The sequence below is a fragment of the Perca fluviatilis genome, chromosome 5 (assembly GCF_010015445.1).
Source record: "Perca fluviatilis chromosome 5, GENO_Pfluv_1.0, whole genome shotgun sequence".
Classification (NCBI taxonomy): Eukaryota; Metazoa; Chordata; class Actinopteri; order Perciformes; family Percidae; genus Perca; species Perca fluviatilis.
Genome location: NC_053116.1, coordinates 38,027,850 through 38,046,861, shown reverse-complemented (window position 1 = coordinate 38,046,861; position 19,012 = coordinate 38,027,850). Strand labels below are relative to the sequence as shown.

The following is a 19,012-nucleotide window of genomic DNA, read 5'->3' as shown; positions in this document are numbered from 1 at the left end:
TATATTATGTCTATGCATGAGAATGCAAGGTAACGCAGAGTGATCTCTATGGCTCTGAGGTAACGTAACCTCATGTCCTATCCCCTGACCAATCGGCTATCCTAACCATAACCACTCGAAGTCAAATGCCTAACTCCAACCAATCGAACTGCTTTGTAGGGCGGGTCTTGGCGTGACCATAGTGGGATCATGGATGTATTAAGAGAACGAGTGGGATTCGTAATTTTGCTTCCAGGGTACACATATTAATGTATTAAGACTGCTTATTAGTGTGAAAGGGTTTTTGGCAGCTTGCCAAAGGCTGAGGTAAGAGAACAGGAAGGAGGACGTATTTGAAAAACAATAACGGAAAACCAATAAACGAGGACATATTGAACCACTAATGAAACACAGGTGAGTCACGATATTTTCTATAAAGATGGTAACGCACTACATCACTTCTGATGCCAGTTGTTGTTATGGTTACTGCTAGATATGTTCTGGATTATCGGCCAAGTCTACTGCTGTGTTGTTATCTGTCTTATATCCTCAGACGCGGGTGGCTCTCGTACTGTAACGCTACCAAAAGTTAAAGTGAAAGAAGTAGGCCTAGGCTATGTCCTACATTTTGTTTTGATAAAGATTTTAGATTGACTTTTCTAATTATATCTGAGTCAGCACATATATAGCCTAGGCATAATTTACTCTTCCCTCCTCTTTTGCGTCTTTTGTTGGGGAAGTAACCTCCTTAAATATGCGTATAGGCTATGACAATTATTCACCTCAACGATACAGTAGCCTAATTCATTTTAATAAACCCCTAGACTGCAATATTTCAGATGTGTTTGAAATTTCTGCTTATGTTCAAAACTTTGTGCACTGTGCACATTCAAAATATAACTCATCGCATCTGTGTTCTTTGTGATTTGGAGGAGTCGTGTGCGGAGTACTTAAACTTATGTTGATCTTTTTTTCACCTTAATTATAGGCTACTCAAAACGTATTCACTCCCTTATGTAGTTACGAGACCTGTGTTCCATCAAATTTTCAATGATTATGCACATAAATGTATGTTCTTCATCACATTGACATGTTCATTGGCAGCTAATGTGGTCAACCTTGTCACATACAATTTAAAAAGCCCATATTTTTTTGCCTTTTTTACTGGCTGATGTAAGATTAGAGTAAAAGTAGTCAATAACGTCACACATAATGCTAGGGGAATGCAGATTTTATTTAAAATGTGATTTAAAAATGATTATAATCCTATTTCTATTTTAAAACAATATCCATTATTACCCCTTTGTGGCTATTAATGAATGTTGCTCAATTAAATACTTTATATAACCCTAAATAATTAACTGTAGTTTAATCTGACAAGCTACAGGCAAAACCAAAGTACATTGTTCTTCTGGCAGTTATTACAGCTCTCATACTTTTATTTTGATACGTTAATGTTACTTCCTGTCCAGAGCGCATGGGTTTTAGTCAGCTTTGATCTTAACACGTTGAGATCAAAATAACATTATAAACGAGACCTGTGTTCCATCAGATTTTCAGTGATTATGCACATTATAAAAATGAGACCGTATTCTCGCTCTTGGGTTAAAACGGAAAAATGAATAACAAAAAACAACAGTTGAAAAACGAGCAAAAAAGGATTATACTTTAGTACCCTGACCCTGTTAAATGACAAAAAATCTGAAAACTGGAGGAGCGATATGTCCTTAACTCAGATATATCAGTACTTGTCTGGAATTATGCAGCAAAGTCTTTTTCATAGGTCCTTTCAGATTTTAATTCATTTTAACATAGAAATGTGGGGCTTTACTTCCAAAAATCTCCAAAATTATACAGTAAAAATTGTTTGATTTTCAGTAAGGGTGTAGTAAGTGATGTCCTATACTCAGATATATCAGTAATTGTCTGGAATTATGGAGCAACGTCGTTTTATTGCACCTACAATTTCAGATTTAAAGTCATTTTACAGTAAAAATGTTGGACTTGGGAAAACCTCCATATTCATACAGTTAAATTGTTAGATTTTATTTATTGGTGTTTTTAGAGATGCCAACTCATATTTTAGTCATTGACTGGATTTATGGAGCAAAATATTTTTTTAACACCTCAAATTTCAGATTTGAAGTCATTTTACTGTAGAAATGTGGGGAATACTACTTTGTAAAATCTGAAAATGTATACAGTAAAAAATGTTGCCTACTTTATATATAAACTTTAACACCTTATTTTGAAAAACGGAAGTAATCACATGTGTATCTTACCGCTAACTTTGCTAAGACCATTGATCTGCGCCGTTTAATACATTTACCAAAAGTACTAGTATATGAGTGCACTACAATTTCAGCATCGGCTGATTTGACCACGGAGATCTGAGTGTCGGCTGGCTTGACAGCAGTTACAAGCAGCGAGGTACAAGGACATAACACATACTCACTCACACATGTACAGAAAAACAAGAACTATACTAGAAATAATAAATCAGAAAAAATAAAATATTATCGCGGATAGCATAAAAATGCCAGAACAACTGAAAAAAAATATACTTTGAGTAATGAAAGGAATGTACATGTATATACAAGTGTAGAATACAATGTACAACCTACATACATAGTATACAGTGCCTTCAGAAAGTATTCGGCCCCCTTGAACTTTTCGAACTTTTGCCACATTTCAGGCCTCAAACATAAAGATATAAAACTGTAATTTTTTGTGAAGAATCAACAAGTGGGACACAATCATGAAGTGGAACGAAATTTATTTGGATATTTCAAACCTTTTAAACAAATAAAAACTGAAATATTGGCGGCAAAATTATTCAGCCCCCTTAAGTTAATACTTTGTAGCGCCACCTTTTGCTGCGATTACAGCTGTAAGTTGCGTTGGGGGTTGGTCTGTATCAGTTTTGCACATCGAGACTGACATTTTTGCCCATTCCTCCTTGCAAAACAGCTCGAGCTCAGTGAGGTTGGATGGAGAGCGTTTGTGAACAGCAGTTTTCAGTTCTTTCCACAGATTCTGGATTGGATTCAAGTCTGACTTTGACTTGGCCATTCTAACACCTGGATATGTTTATTTGTGAACCATTCCATTGTAGATTTTGCTTTATGTATTGGATCATTGTCTTGTTGGAAGACAAATCTCCGTCCCAGTCTCAGGTCTTTTGCAGACTCCATCAGGTTTTCTTCCAGAATGGTCCTGTATTTGGCTCCATCCATCTTCCCATCAATTTTAACCATCTTCCCTGTCCCTGCTGAAGAAAAGCAGGCCCAAACCATGATGCTGCCACCACCATGTTTGACAGTGGGGATGGTGTGTTCAGGGTGATGAGCTGTGTTGCTTTTACGCCAAACATAACGTTTTGCATTGTTGCCAAAAGTTCGATTTTGGTTTCATCTGACCACAGCCCCTTCTTCCACATGTTTGGTGTGTCTCCCAGGTGGCTTTTGGCAAACTTTAAAACGACACCTTTTATGGATATCTTTAAGAAATGGCTTTCTTCTTGCCACTCTTCCATAAAGGCCAGATTTGTGCAGTATACGACTGATTGTTGTCCTATGGACAGAGTCTCCCACCTCAGCTGTAGATCTCTGCAGTTCATCCAGAGTGATCATGGGCCTCTTGGCTGCATCTCTGATCAGTCTTCTCCTTGTATGAGCTGAGAAGTTTAGAGGGCGGCCGGGTCTTCGTAGATTTGTAGTGGTCTGATACTCCTTCCATTTCAATATTATCGCTGCACAGTGCCTGCTGGGATGTTTAAAGCTTGGGAAATCTTTTTGTATCCAAATCCAGCTTTAAACTTCTCCACAACAGTATCTCGGACCTGCCTGGTGTGTTCCTTGTTCTTCATGATGCTCTCTGCGCTTTACACGGACCTCTGAGACTATCACAGAGCAGGTGCATTTATACGGAGACTTGATTACACACAGCTGGATTCTATTTATCATCATTAGTCATTTAGGTCAACATTGGATCATTCAGAGATCCTCACTGAACTTCTGGAGAGAGTTTGCTGCACTGAAAGTAAAGGGCTGAATAATTTTGCACTTCCTTACTTTTTCGTTTTTATTTGTTAAAAAGTTTGAAATAGCCAATGAATTTCGTTCCACTTCATAATTGGGACCCACTGTTGTTGATTCTTCACAAAAATTACAGTTTTATATCTTTATGTTTGAGGCCTGAAATGTGGCAAAAGGTCGAAACATTCAAGGGGCGATACTTTCGCAAGGCACTGTATATAACAAAATAGTATATGTATAATATTAAATATGAAAAACCAGTGTGCAGTACCACTGCTGGTCAAGCGTTCCGCTAAAACAGTCAGATGAATGTAGTGCGAGTAAAAATACAATAGTTCCCTCTAAGATGTAGTGGAGTACAACTATAAAGAAGCAAGAAAGAGAAATTTTCCTATAAAGTACCAGTATGCCTACAGATCATTGAAGGGATGATCGGCCCAGCTTCAGAACTCTACGCGCCCATAGAGCGCCACCCGGACACCCTCGTCCTGAGCCGTCTACTAAATTAAATGATTTATTCGTCGTGTGCTTAGACTTTCCAAATGTTATCGGACCAAATGGATCAAATTCAGATTGTGATACAAGTCATTGCGTGGGGGGTTGTGACGCTCAAAAAAATGTATCCACTGATTTACAGAAGTCTCTTTCTCCATGTACATCTATGGGGAAAAGGCTCTATGGGCACCATGGCATCATGTACGGATTGGGTATTTGTAATTCCTGTCGACTTCCTGGGGGCTTGAGGCAAAGACACTACAAGCTGACTGTCGCGCCATTTCATTTTGACAGAGCAGCGGTCAGACATTACTCACTTCCACCAGTGGTGTAACTCAGCTACAGACTTTGAAAATACTGGCTTTAGCATTGTTGTCAGAAAACATAGTATTTCAATTTAGCATGTTTGCTTAATATTTGATGACATATAGGCCTGTCGCGATAGTCAAATCAATTAATGCCCACGATAAAACACAATTTGCTCGATAATTTTTTCCGCTGCGATAATTGCCATTTGCATGCTTGTTTGTTTTCCTTCCATGTAATAAGAGCAAGATGGCGCCGTGTGTAGGGGCAGGCCGTCAGCTGCTCAGACTGTTTTATGTGTTTCTGTTGCTTGTAACACTTGTTAGAAAATGGGTGAAAATCGAATGAACGAAAAGTACACGTGTACTTTTTCGTTCATTCGATTTCATTCATAAACAGACTTAAAACAAAAACGAATGGTTATTTGATTTTCGTTTTAAAAATACAACAATTGAAATTGAAATACAAGGGCTTTTTTTCCTTTTCATGGTCAAAAGGGGATGGGAGAAATTAAAAATATGCTGTGATTTTCATTTTCTATTTCATATAACAAAAATAAAATCACTGGAAATAGGAATGAAAAAAGGTTTGTTTTTTTATATTCAGAGAACGGATGTTGTAATTTCCAAGGCAACAGCGCCAGCATAGTCTACCAGTGTTGCTTTCAGCCCAGGCTAAAATTACTTTGAAACCACCGTGCTCTTGATAATGCTTGGGGGAATTTTATTTCATAATGCCACATGTATTTATTCCCCTCTCCCTGCCTCCTCTGCGGCTTTGTTTTCTGTACCACCGCGCAGACAACTTTGCCCCAATCGAACCAGCTGAGAAACAGACTTTCGGTTCCGCGGCCGGTAACGTTACCGTTACGCCGCGTTAACAATCCCAAACGTTCTGTTGCTGATCTGGCAGAGTCACCGGCGGTTCGGGATCAGATCATGGGGATCTGACCTCCGGTGCTGGGTGTATTGTAATATTAGCTGCTGCTGCGCGCTAGCTAGCAAGCACCAGCCCTGTGACCTCGGTCCCGTGGTTCGCCTCCGCGCTGACTGACTCTGGTCCGTCTGCAGAGCTGGCGTTACCCCCGCCTAGCTGAGCTGGGAATCTGCGCGCTCGTGATTTATTCATATTTTATTTTATTTGCAGATAGTGATGATATGCTATGCGGGTGCCAGTGCAGCTGTGTTAGGGCGTGCTTGCTGCTGCTTTTAGTCTGAGTCTGTGAGATAACCAAACTTCCTTTAAATATAACGTACGCATAAATAGATGGAATAAATAAAAGTCCCTCGAAATACATAGTAAAACATACATGTATTTAGGCTATTGAACTATTATGACTAAAGCCTGTATTTCATGATCTATTTCATAGCCATATGTATATTTATGTAAAGGGGGCAAAAACGGAAGTTATAGGCTACAGATTCCCCTCAGCAGCAGCAGGGACATTCTAAAACGCGTGCTAACGTGAAAAAGCTGCAACTTTAATGTACCTAAACAATGATCAATCAAATATCAGTCAGTTATCAGTCAGATAACGTCCATACGTGCTTTAGTTTAGATTTTTTGATCACTGTTTATAAACAGTGATAAAAATGTACTAACGTGAAAAAGCTTAATGGTTAACCAGGTTAAGCTTTTTCCTTACATTTCCTTAATGAAGCAGAAACCCCATAATATCAGCTAACGTCCATAATAATTGTACTTTGGGTTAGATTTTTTAGTTTTTCAGTGGTTATGAGGAGCAATATGAGAGAAATTTGGTAATCCTTGATCATTGCTCATTGATCATAGAGCAGGTAACGCAGCTCTGCAGAGTCAGTCCCGGGGGGCGAACGCCGGAGGACCGAGGTCACAGGGCGCTGGTCGCTACCTGCTAGCTAGCTGCGCAGCAGCTAATATTACAATATTAGACCCAGCACCGGAGGTCTGATTCCTATGATCTGATCCCGAACCCCGGTGACTCTCTGCCCAGATCAAGCCGACAGCGGCAGCAACAGAAAGTTTGCGGGGATTGTTAACGGTGGCGTAACGGTAACGTTACAGCCCGTGAACCGAAAGTCTATTTGCTCCGCTGGTTCGACTCTCTTCGGGCGAAGTTGTCTGCGATTGGGTAGAGACAGGGAGGCAGGGAGAGAGGGTAATAAATACATGTAGGCATTATAAAAATAAAATTCCCCCAAGGATTATCAAGAGGTATAGCTAGCTAGGTTTCCAAAGTAATTTTGGCCTGGGCTGAACACTGGTAGGCTAGGCTGGCGCTGTTGCCTTGGAAATGACAACATCCGGTCTCTGAATATATAAAAAACAAGCCTTTTTCGTTTCTGTTTTGAGTGATTTTATTTTTGTTATATAATATAGAAAATGAAAATCACAGCATATTTTAAATTTCTCCCATCCCATTTCGACAATGAAAAGAAAAACCGCATTGTATTTCAATTTCAAATGTCATGTTTTAAAACGAAAATCAAATAACCATTCGTTTTTGTTTTTAATACCTGTTTATGAAATGAAAATCGAATAGCGAAAAGTACAGAACCTACATGTAACGCGTTCGTAGGCCTATTCAGAATACAAATTATGAGTAACTGTATTCCGTTACAGTTACAATTTAAATCGTTGGTATTTAGAATACAGTTACATTGTTGAAATCAATGGATTACATGACAATACTTCTCTTTTTTCACGAGTTTATTCACTCTGACTAAATTAAGGCAACTCTATGCATTTTCCAGAAGCCCCGATATGAAATCGAAAAAAATAGCTATTTCGTGATCAGTCACAATGGAGTCGAACCGGCACGACAGAGCCAGGGCAGGAATAAGTTTCTATCTTGGAAATTCAAACAGCATTTCACATTAAAGAACGAACAGGGAGAATTAAATATAACTGTGCAGTGCAGCCTCTGCTTGCCAGCAACCAACCTCCTTTCAGCGTCCAAATTACTCCACCTCCAACCTGAAGAAGCATCTTAAAGTAAGCTATTTTTTTAATTAGCCAGGTGTAGTCGTCTGCTGTAGTTTTACTGGTCACCTTGCTATTTTAACGTTGGCGGGGCCTTTACATTCTCCTACGTGCTGATTTACTAACTCCAGAGTAGTGATTGGGTCTCGCGAATGAATTGGGTCCTAAGAGAGCCGGCTTTGAAGTGAATAATGGGAGCTGCGCACATATCCGAAGAGCCGACTCTATTTTTAAAAATATAGCTTATAGAAATTAAATCATTATGCAATAATGAAATAATGAGTGATATTTTATTTAAAATAATTGACTAATTCAAAGAACAAAAAATAATTATATAGGCACACATTAGTTTCGACTGTCTGATCAGCCTACACATTCTGTTCCTGTCAATCATACACAAGGTGTCAACCAATTATACGGCATGAGAGAGGGGCCGAGCCTACACACACACACACACACACACACACACACACACACACACACACACACACACACACACACACACACACACACACACTCTGAGGAGGCAGAGGCAGAGGAGAAAACAGCTCTGAAAACAAAACGGAGAGAAAAAAAGGACCAGTTTAATCCTTTCAGTTATTTATTTTTCTTTAATATGGGTTCTATTATGTTGTTCAGATTCAGATTGTATTTGTTTTGAATGTTGTTTCTATACATTAAAAAGTTGTAATTTAAATGCAAATGTTTAATAGTATTCTTTTTCATAACAAATCAATGCATTTTTAAAGAAATTGTGAGACATTGTGAGTATGATTTAATTTAATAATTTAATTAGAAATGTTTTTCACACCTATCATAGTCAAAACATTAATTTTTTAAAGAGCCGTTTGTGAGCCAAAAGAGCCGGCTCTTTTCAGTGAGCTGAGTCAAACGAGCCGGCTCACGAAAAGAGTCGGAATGCCCATCACTACTCAGAGCCGTTTAAAAGCCAGACTAGCCCGTTTGACATGCTAGCTAACTTAGCTAAAATTAGCTCGTGGTAGCAAGACTTCGGGTTAGATTTTTGTAGTATGCAGTTTGGGACTACCAATACAATAATCTATCTGCTTGTTCAGGTACACATTCAGCTAGTTGGAATAAAAAGAACACACCATTATAGGCCTGTTTAGTAAGCTTGGATGTGATAGCTGCATTCCTACACTTATAAGCACGCAATTCAATGTGGAAGTAATACTAAGTAATCCAAGTATTCAGAATACGTTACTCAGATTGAGTAACGTAATGGAATACGTTACAAATTACATTTATGGGCATGTATTCTGTAAAATGCACGTTTTGAAAGTATCCTTCCCAACGCTGTCCCGGTTATGGTAGGTTACAAAACTAAGGATGGTGACGTCCTCATGGAGCGTGCAGGGCGCCATATAGAGGGAATGAACCCCCGCCAGATAACTAAATTAATTAAGGGGACATGGCATCCCCAGAATAAATTGGTTATTTTAATAGACATAATAAAGCTGAGCATTTTTGGAAATCAGAAAGAAAGATGGATTTTATTAATCATAAATTAGGAAATTACTAGCACATATACACTCCACACACATACAGAAAAACAAGAACTATACTAGAAATAAATCAGATAAAATAACATAAGATAGAAAAGATAAAAAAATGCCAGAACAACTGAAAAAATACTTAGAGTAATGAAAGTAATGTACATTTGTGTATACAAGGGTAAAAAAAATATACAGACATCACATACTATATACAACAAAAATAAATATGTATAATAATGAAATATGAAAATATATATATGGAAATAAACAGTGTGGTACAGTACTCACTGCTAGGCATCCGCCCTTCGGCCCTGTTACTGGGGGCAATCTCACAAGCTACCTAGCAGTAGGCCTAGGCCTATATAAAGTTATACAACACATCTAAAAGAATATGTTTTAATATTATTTATATATATATATATATATATATATATATTATTTAAACTCCTCGATATTTAAGGACACCTGCTTGATGTCATAACCATGGATGGCCACATGGCTCTGATCTCCAGCTGATCTGGGGTCTACCACGCATTGCAGCACTTTTGATGTGTTAATATGAAGTTGGTTGTGAATCACACCAGTTGACAAACTTGTCCACAGCAACTTGGTGGACGCTTACTTTGCTTTTTTAGTTAGCAAACTGAGAAGGACAGTGTCATCTGAAAAAGTTACTATATGTTGGTTTGGCTCAGAGATGATGCACACATTGGTGTACAATGTAAACAAAAGAGGTGAACTGACACACTTCCTCGGTGGGCTCCAGTAGTCGCTGCGCTGGATCAGACGCGGAGTTAAACTTTTGACAAAAAGGAGTGATACCACCTGATTAAACAGGGATGTACATTTAACTGAACTCATTTCCTAAGCATGATATCTAGCTGGAATGAGTTAAAGACAGAACTAAAATCAACAAAAAGCAGTCTGGCATATGGAACAGGACTTTCAAGGTGCTTCAGAGTGAGGTGCATTATTGTTGATATGGCATCACTTGTACTATGATTTTTTTGTGTAAGTAAATTGGTATTTATCTAACATTTGTTCCACATCTGTATGGAGTTTCTCTATCATAAGCCTCTCCATTGATTCAAAAACATTAGAGGTAATAGCCACCGGCCAATAATCATTGTTCTCCTGGGGACATGCCTTTTTGGGTACTGGAATAATAATAGGTTTTTTTTAGAGTTTTGGTACTGTGTATGTGTCTATGGAGAGCTGGAATAGTTTATGCCAGGTCGGTGACAATTCTTCTGCCAAAGTTTTTAAAAGAAAAGCAGACAGCTTATCAGGGCCTGTTGCTTTGGTTGTTGGTATGTTTTTAAACACCTTAGTAACAGTGTGCGGTCCAATTATGATTCTGTCCAAGTTCACATTACATTCTTTAACCCTACAGCACATTCCCTGACATTGTCACTGTTAAAACGCATATAGAAATTATTCAGTTTGTTTGCCTTTGCAGTTTTATTGTGGGCAAACAGGGGCTTCCTTTTAGTGTCCATGTTGGTCATTTGTCTGATAGAGTCCCAAACTGTCTTTGTGTTGGATTCTGACAGATCTTGTTCTGCCTGCTCCAGAGCTGCCGAGCTGCTCTCATTTGCAGATTAAGGTCTTTTTGTGCAGCTCGGACTTCTGCTTTATTTCCAGATCGTATAGATCGTGGAGCAGATTAGGTGAAGGTAGCACTTGAAGGAATAAAAGTGACCGAAAACCAAATTCGCTCATAAAGACAAGCTGCTATTGTTTAATTTGAACCTCTGTGTTTTTAATCTCCCTCAAACTTACAGAGTTTTCCAAGAGTCAGGTCATTCCACTATACTATATCACGCGCTTACAAAACCCTGACCTTGTTGCCTGTTCCCCCCTTGATCAGAGAAGACCTTTTCATTTCAGGCATTATCTCACCCTCCTTTTGTAATGTCAAATCACTGTAGAACCAGATGGCCTCTCAAAACCCAGGGAAACGAGACAACAAGGTCAAAATCATGGAACTGTCACAAAACTGTTAGCTTACTCTCACAAATATATTCTAACACACTCTGCTGTCCCGCAGTCCCAGCAGCTCGGACCGGCTGTACATTAGAAGGCCGCTGCTGCTGATGGACCCGATCGCAGAGCTCTGAACAACTTGGCAGACAGGATTAGCCACGGCAGTGCTAGTGGTTCCATTCTCTTCCAATTCACTTGTGTTACACACACAGCATACAGTTCACAGCACAAGTTATATCCAGCAAATTTGCACAGAGTCCACCGATACAAGATATAAAAACAGGGACAGAACAGATGCCATGACAAACAAACAAACAAAATGCAGCAAGAGTTCTCCTCCATGTCGCAAGCGAGCGTGCGCCATCTTGCGCTTTGCGGATCTGTAAAGTAACTATAACAGTCAGATGAATGTAGTGCAGTAAAATGCAATATTTCCCTCTGAGATTTAGTGGACTACAAGTATAAAGTAGCAAGAAATAGAAATACTCCTATAAAGTACAAGTATGCCTACAGATCATTGAAGGGGATCGCGCCCAGTTTCAGAACTCTCGACGCCCACAGAGCACCCGCGACACTTCCTCCGTCTGGGCCGTCTACTTACAGTTTAACGCTCCGCTAACTTGAATGGGGATTAAATGATTTAATCGTGTGGCTCTTTTAGACTTTCCAAATGTTATCTGACCAACTGTATCCACTGATTTCCAGAAGTCTCTTTCTCCATGTATGTCCTATGGAAAAAGTCTTTATGGGGCGCCCCATGGTCATGTCGATTGGGTATTTGTAATTCCTGTCGACTTCCTGGGGGCTTGAGGCAAAGACACTACAAGCTGACTGTCGCGCCATTTCATTTTGACAGAGCAGCGGCCAATGGGAACGTTCCAGACATCATTACTCACTCCCACCAGTGGTGTAACTTCAGTACTCCCTCTGCTACAGACCTTGAAATTACTGGCTTTAGCATTGTTGTCAGAAAACATAGTATTTAAACGTAGCATGTTTCCTTATATTACTATATATTACATATTGTGGTCATGTTTGGATTTGATACAGTAAATATACATATTGCACCATTAAAAGAAACCATGTGAGAGGTTTAGAGGAAATGTCTCCTTAGTGGAACTGAAAACAACTCATAGAAATCTGAGGCATTGGACTAACCAACAACAACAAGCCACTTCTTTTTGGAAGAGGTCACAAACCTAACAGTTTAAACCCCTGGTTTAATTTGCAGTGACCAGTCAATAGACAGATCTCCAGTGAAGTGTAAAAGACCTAGAGAATACAACTGTGGTTATTAATTTCAAGCTTCTCTGAAAACTTTCTCTCTCATCACACCTTGGTTCCTCTGCCCCTCCTCACTAAAATCGAGATATGGCAGCAAAGTCCACCAACAGCTCCAGCTGCATTAGAGCAGGTCTCTGCTGTGTGTAGTGTAATCTCTACATGGTTGTCTTCTTTTTGTTTCCAGATGGTGTTCCTGTTTTGGATTTGTCGTCTATCTTCCTCCCAAATCTGAGTGAGATGTCTTCAGTCCATAGAAACTGTGATCCTGCCGTATACAATGATGTTAAGAAAACATTTGACAGTTGCACCATTGCTGGTAAAATAATCTTATAATTCCTACATCATAGTGCTCCTCTCCAATGTTTCTTTCTTTCTTTCTTTCTTTCTTTCTTTTTCTTTATAACCCCTTTTTCCAGCTGTAGCAGTCCAACAAAAGTGCTGCCGCGAGGGACTAAACACTGAGAGATGCATAAACACACTGTGACACGCTTGAGATTGTACAATGATTGTACAAACATTTATTAACAACATCATGTAACAATAACTTATATCTATAACCTGCCATCTAGTTTCTCTTTTTTAACTGCAGTCTTCTTCACAGATGATGACATTCAAGTTCACAACAAAACAAACAATAAAAGCGCCATGTCCATAGTCTTCTCACAATTAACTGCCATGTGAGTCGTGCTGCCAGTGTAATAATATGGTACACGCCAAGGTTATAATCGTTAAAGTAAACGAACAAAATAACGAAAACTAGGTGGGAAAAAAGATTGTCGTTAACTGAAATAAAAATGAGGCATTACAAAAAAACGATAACTAAACTAAAACTGTAATGTCTGTTTGCAAAACTAACTAAAATAAAATACAATTATTGAGTAAACGTTCTTAGTTTTCGTCTTTTGTCAATGTCTTTCATAGAGCAAATAACGTTATATCTTTCCGACCATGACATTTCCCGTGAACATGTATAGTTTCCGACTGGGAACCCAGAAATTCGACATTCCACGTCAAATTGAACACAACCTGGCATCATGGCGGTACTGAAAGTCAGAAGAAAGCGGCAGAGTCCTATTTGATTATGACTGTGTCAGATAAAAGCATGTGCCTTGCAGTGGAAGGTGGTATATTATATTATAAAAGGGAAAAATCCCACAAATTTGAAAGTACATTTGAGAAGCGACACAAGAAGGTTAATCTAGCTAACCTTAACAAGGTAAACGAGCACACAAACCCCCTTCCCCGAAACAGAAGCTAACCCGCGCCGGTACAGGGCCTGGATGTGTGGGGCCAGGGCCAGACAGCATGACGTTGACAACCGCAGGACAGAGAACACTATAGGAGGGGCTTTCACCGCGACCAGATAGCTGCTGGTGGTTGAAATACGCGCAGGAACACCAAAAGTGTAAGGAAGCGTGGGTCAATATGTGGATTGATACTGGGATGTCTACACAACTGTGTGAGTCGATCAACTTCAAAAAGTTTGCAACTTTACTCCGAACCAAAGTTCAAAACACCTGTTCATTTCTGTTGGCTATTTATTTTTTTTCCTGGAAATCGTCACTTACACATTTTGCACTTACTGCGGTTTACATATTTATGACCATATGTAGGCTACATTTTATGTACTGGTGTTATTGTTGAATATATTGTTAATACATATTTCTAAAATTATATGATGTATTTGTTGAGTTGTTATTATTACACAATACTTTTCTGACCTTTTTGAATCCCCGACAAATAACTCATTTTACAAAAAAGACTTAAATAAACTAAAACTAATAAAAAACTAAAACTAAGCATTTTCCAAAAATAAAAACTAAACTAAATTAGCAAACAAAAAGTGAAAAAAACAAATGAAAAATGCAAAACTATAATAACCTTTTGGTCATAGCAGAGCTTGCAAACTGGGGAGCTTTTCAGTTATGTTGACAACGCACGAACGTTGTCAACATAACTCACTGGAAATCAAAATACTTCCACACCAGCAACTTCAGTGAAAGAGGAGGGGTTCAAGTTCTGTCGATGGGTCTCCCGCATCTGCAGCTGCCATGCTATCTTTTGACTGGCTGTAGCTAAGTTAGAGGAGGTTGACTGACTTCGCAGCATAGTGTTGACGAACTGGCGAACTGAGCCGGTTAATTAACCCGGTAGTGTGCACTGAACGGAGAATGAACCTACTCACTTCTGTTTTTACCTCATTATTGCCGCAGCGCGCTCACCCCCTGTCTGTCAAAACCCCCAAAAGCCAACAGGTGAAGCAAACAAATATGTTATCACTTCTGCTCAAACCGCGATGAAAATGCCCACCACCTCCAATATAAGTGCATAATATAATAAACAATAAATGAGGAAGGCTTGTATCACGTGGACACGTCAACAGTGTTGTTATCATTACTTAGAATTCCTCATGGGGCCGGCAGAAACTACACACTATAGTTTTAAGTCTGATTCAACTTTTGGAGAAAAGCAACCAGACATCACCCTGCGGTGGACCGACCATGTGACCAGAGATCAGACTTGTCTGTCCGTATTGAGAGTTCCATTAACAATACTGCAAACAGGAAACATCACTGTCTCTATCGCTGCGACCAGAGGTGTATAGTCCAGGTGCCAGAAAGTAAAAATCCTGCCATGTTTTTGGATCTGCCTCTACATCTAGAACAGGTGTTTTCACTACGAGCTCATCTACCTGGTAAAGGAGCTGGTTTAGTGATGGTTGGGACAGCTGCTGGTAAGGATTTCTACTTTCTGGCACCTGGACTATACACCTCTGGCTGCGACAAACATTTTTAAACACTATGAAGGTAATAATAATAATATTAATACATTTTATTTGTAGAACACTTTTCATTGACATATCAATCCCAAAGTGCTACAGGAGAAAAATGTTAAAAAGGCAAAGAAATAAAGATAAACAATAAGACAAATAGAGATTTACGAGAAAGCTTGCTAAACACCCTCTCTGGTTTACCCTACAAGTCCATCCATAAATTCCAATTGGTCCAAAACTCCGCTGCCCGTATTATCACCAGAACCCCAGCAACTGAACACATTGCTCCACTCCTCAAACAACTGCACTGGCTCCCTGTCCATTACCGTACTGACTTTAAGATTCTTCTTCTCACCTTCAAAGCCCTCCATAATCTCGGCTCTCCATACCTCTCTGAACTCCTTCAGCCCTACACTCCATCCCGAAACTCTCCGATCCTCCTCTTCCTCACTGCTTTTCCCGCCTTCTGCCCGCCTGTCCACAATGGGGTTTAGAGCCTTTGGATCTCCCCACCTTTAAAAGCTCCCCTCAAAACTCACCTATTCTGAAAGGCCTACCCACATGACTCCACTCTCCATCAAAATAATGGACAGCCTTTTTAACTGTATCTTTGCTTGTTTTAACTGTATGGTTTCCTTGAGTGCTATGAAGGTGCCCATAAATAAAATGTATTATTAAAAGAGGGGTTTTTAGGCCCTTGTTGAAAGAGTCCGTGGTTTGTGGAGCTCCCAGGTGATCTGGGAGGGAATTCCACAGCGGCAAGGAGCAGCTGAGGGAGAAAGCCTGATCCCCCTTGTGTGGAGTTTGGTCCTGTGGGGGTGAAGAAGAACTACGTTCAGATTTCTATCAGAGTTCATTTCAACAGCTTCTATCAATGAATTTTGTGTTGTATGTTTTAACCAGGCTTCTCTTCACAGATACTTGTGCTGAGTGTCTTCAGAGGACATACCCTCACATGCCATCCAACAGAGTATGAGAACAGGGATCAGTGCTGTCCTAGGTGTTCTGCTGGTAAGATCTGATTGAATGTGCACTAGCCCACGGAGGGAAGCCAAACACCTGCCCCCACACTGCCATGACACAGAGCTGCATTTACATTGGCAAAGTATCCCTTTATTAGAAACACAGCCACTGCTAATGCTTGCTCTTGAGGGGAATTACTTTGGGAATTATAGAGTGTGGTCTAGACCTACTCTATCTGTAAAGTGTCCCGAGATAACTCTTGTTATGATTTGATACTATAAATAAAATTGAATTGAATGAATTATATTGCATGAAATTGTTGGTTTTCTTTTCAACAGGAAGTCGAGTTAGAAAACATTGCACAAAGTTCAGACCTACTTCCTGTCTGGATTCGCAGCGAGGGAACTTTCATGGATCGTCCTACAGGGTTTACAGAATGTTTTCCCTGTTCACGCTGTGATTCAGGTAGACTTCTGTTATTATTTCCTAATTATTAGTTCAAATGTATGACTAAGCCTAGATTTAAAAGCAGTAGGCTTATTACTGCAAGTCCTGTTAATGCTGTGTAAGAACTGAAAAACTGTGTTTAACAGATGCAGAGAGTCATTTAGAAGAGTTTACTGCACTGCAGAATTACAGACTGCACACAGAAACAAAGACCTCATGTGTTATGAAATACTGTGAGACCAGTGAAGACTATTTTGTGTCATAAAATCCTCTTTTCACATAAGTAAATAGCAGTCGACATGATCAAAAGTCTTTTTACAGTTAAGATATTAGCAGTTGGTATCAGCTTAGATTTTTATTCTCTGTTTTTATAAATGGGACTATTTTAGCATGTAGTTCTGTAGTAGAAGAGACAAAATACATATATATAACCTCTTTATGTGTTGACAGGTTCTGGTTTAAAGCTGAAGACCGCCATGTACGACTACCTCAGATACAGTTTGTGAACCACTGGAGGGATTCTACTGTAGGCACGCTGTAGAGGACAACTGTGTGGTATCACAGAAACACAGCAGCTGTCAACCAGGACAATATATCAGCCAAAAAGGTTAGTTTATTGTGTTGACTTTGAGATTATAGGTATAGCTTTAATTTTAAATGACAACACCAAAGTTCAGGGAAATAACCTTAATGAACTTAAGAAGAGTCTGAGAAGAGAAGAGACTGGAATGAGTCATTTTTCCTGAAATAAGAAAGCTTGTGAAAGATTATATTTTGGGACTTGTTGTATTGTATATAATAATAATAATAATAATAATAATAATAATAATAATAATAATAATAATGTATTTTTTAACTGTGTGCTTCAAAAATGTCAACAATCAAATAGTTTTTTAATCCACTGAAAGGAAATCAGACAGATCTGATGAAATGTAAAGATGTCATAGAACACGTTGTTCTCTTCACAATATGTAAACTGAACTGGATCATTTGTTTTTCGTTGTACCTTCACAGTGCAATGACAATAAAGGCTATTCTATTCATTCTTGTACAGGAACAGCATTAAGGGACACTGAGTGCTCTGACTGCAGAGATGGAACATTTTCTGATGGGACATTATTGACATCGTGTCAGCCACACACACAGTAAGTGAAGCTTCAGATCAGACATGGACACACCTGAACTCTTCCAACAGCAGCATGGTTCCCTACACATGGTCCTGTCAAAATGTCCCTCTATCATTCCAGATGTCAATCATTGGATCTTCAGCTGATAAAACCAGGAACTGCTTCAACGGATGCTGAATGTGGAGAACAAGGTTCAAGACCCAGGATCCGGCCTGTTGTGGTGGGGCTTGTGACCTGTTTAGTCGGACTTGCAATAGCTCTGTTGTTCGTGCTGCATCTCAAAAATAAGAAAGACACAGGTATGATTGGCATTTAGACAATTAAAACATTTATGTTTTTAATACATAATATAATTGTCAGATCATGATGTTGTTGATTGAGGTGCTTTTCATTGGTAATGTTTTATCACAGAAAGAAAAAGGAATGCAGACAATCCCCAACAGGTATGTATTATACTCTCATTGCTGTTATTACTCTGTCCATGTTACTGTATGTACAGTAGAAAGAAGAAATGATTTTGGTAGTAGTGGTCATTAAAGATGTCTCTGGTTTATCATTACTTCACAAAGAATGGAAATATGAATGGAAAAGAAGAACCGCTGCAGGTAAGACAGTAGTGAATTCTTCTTTACAAATGTATAATATGTTTCTGTTTAAACTCAATTTATTTCTCTCCTCAGGGTGGGGTGTTGATAAATGAACACAGAGACAGTTCATTGGCCACTTCAAAGGAAAGTTCCAGGTTCAATGAAATCCAGTCGGATGCTGACCCATGTACACTATGTTGTACATAAATTAATCAGTCCAAGTTGAATTTTGGGCACTGTGCTCCAAAGTGAACAGCTGCTGGTCTGCAGCCCGCATCACTATCTTCCAGAGATGTTACTGGACAGAGACTAGTCAGTCTGGAATAACAGCTTGGAGCAAGTCCCGGACTAAGTATGTAACGGCTCCAGGCTCTTCACTCAGAACTTCTGCTCCATCTCTCTCACCTGGACATTTTGCTGCTTGTACAGTGAGCTCTCCTTGTGTGGAACTCCTTAAAGACCAACATGTTCCCATCCCTGTCATTCCAAGCCACAGATCACCCAGACATCATGTGTCTGAAGGCAGGTATCATCAGAGAGCTAACACCTG

At 39.3% G+C, this 19,012-nt stretch overlaps 1 pseudogene; it reads left to right on the top strand.

Moving 5' to 3' along the window:
* Positions 1 to 186: 186 nt before the first annotated feature.
* LOC120559230 lies at positions 187 to 19,012 on the top strand (annotated as a pseudogene).